This window comes from Cimex lectularius, unplaced genomic scaffold, assembly GCF_000648675.2.
Source record: "Cimex lectularius strain Harlan isolate CLEC.00 unplaced genomic scaffold, Clec_2.1 scaffold239, whole genome shotgun sequence".
Classification (NCBI taxonomy): Eukaryota; Metazoa; Arthropoda; class Insecta; order Hemiptera; family Cimicidae; genus Cimex; species Cimex lectularius.
Window position 1 is genome coordinate 612,661 of NW_019392837.1, and position 1,752 is coordinate 614,412.

Consider the following 1,752-nt stretch of genomic DNA (forward strand, 5'->3'; position numbering starts at 1 on the left):
AGACAGAGAGAGAGAGAGAGAGAGAGAGAGAGAGAGAGCGTGGGAGAGACAGACAAAAAAGTAGAGAGAGTCGGACAGAGGCCAAACAGGCAAGAAAGAAGAAGACAGAAAAAGATTTTTAATCGTCGTTTCTATAGAAAAGAGATATGGGTCAAAATATATTAAATTACGTTTGGTAGATGTCACAGTAATTTTCAAATAGATAGAAGAACCTAGAGCATTACAAAGTAAGGCAGGGGCAGTGAAAGTTCGTCATGTAGATTTACCTACGGAAAATAAGGCTTTGAAATTAATATAAAATGCCAAGCAACTCAACAGACTTTAATATAATTTTAATTTAGTAGAAATAAAGGGAACTCAAATTTGAATGCAACATATCCAAATTACGTCGAAGTTACTAAAATTTTACCTAGTTATTGCATTAAAAAATTTATAGTACAGTCAAGTTCCTTGCTAACGTTTAAACCCTATTACATTTTATTTCTTCTTCTCAGATATGATGCGTGTAGAAGATTAAAATAATAATACAGACATTTTGTTCTGAAAATTGATTTTTCTTAATGACCATTTTGAAAAATCATAGTTGAATAATATTTAAATTTAATTGAAATTCCATTTTGCGAAACAAGCGGTACAAAAGTGCCTATTGTGCTCAATTTTTGCAAATATTTAATATGAAAACCGAAAAACGTAGCAATTATGTCAAAAAACTCAATTAATATCATGCTTCAAGAACAAGACCTGATACAAATTTGCAATACAATGCAAAGAATGTATAGAAAAATTTCTTACCTTGCTATTTTACACTATAATAAAAAAGATGAACAATAATAGGTATAAAATCATTTTTCGTCTCCTTGTTTAATGTTTTAAGCACGTTTAAGCCTACAAATAAAATTTATTTGTAAAATGTTTCAAATTTTGGAAATATTTATGTAGAGGATTTATGATCAATAGTGAATATTAGTAATTAATTACAATTTGCCTGAAATTCACGTTTAAACGCAAAGGCACCAACGGATATTTTCCGTAATTCATTATTACTCCGCTATTTCTATGATGCAACGACGAGTGTCCGACTGACAGAGAACTTATCTCCTGATAAAGGAATGTGTCACGAGGCCATGAAAAGTTGCGAAATGAACTCTAGTACGTAATTACCTAATGTTAAACTTGCGACTGAATTACAGCTTTTACACTTCGTTTTTATCCTCCTTCCTGCCCTTCCGCCGGCACTTTATCCTATAAAAGGATTAACGATGTGAGAACATTTTACACCCTTTTTCGGTTCAACGCAACAAAATGTTGATATTAAATCAATGGTTGAAGTTATATCATTGTGACATATACATGGAGGATTACGAAAAGACGGACGAGGCCCTCTGGGCTTATCTTTCATGGCCCAGCCCTCTGACGCTAAAAATTTATTAAAAACATCTTTAAAAGAAGTGGCAGCATCGGTGGGCCGGATCAGCAGAGGAGCCGACGATAGGTGGCTCTAGGAGGATCTGACTCACTGAAGAATGGTCATCCTCACCCGATTAAGGATCAGCCATGGATATTTACTTTTAGACTAAACCCCACGTATGTGACAGGCATGTAGAAAAAAAGTTGTTGAATGTGTCCCACTGAAGGTGTCATTCCTTGGCTCCATATAGAGAGCGGTGCCGAAATGCTACCGGATTAGACTATTGTTCTTAAGCACATCAGTGAATATTTAGGTCCCATTGTTACGATTTTTGGAACAGGGGT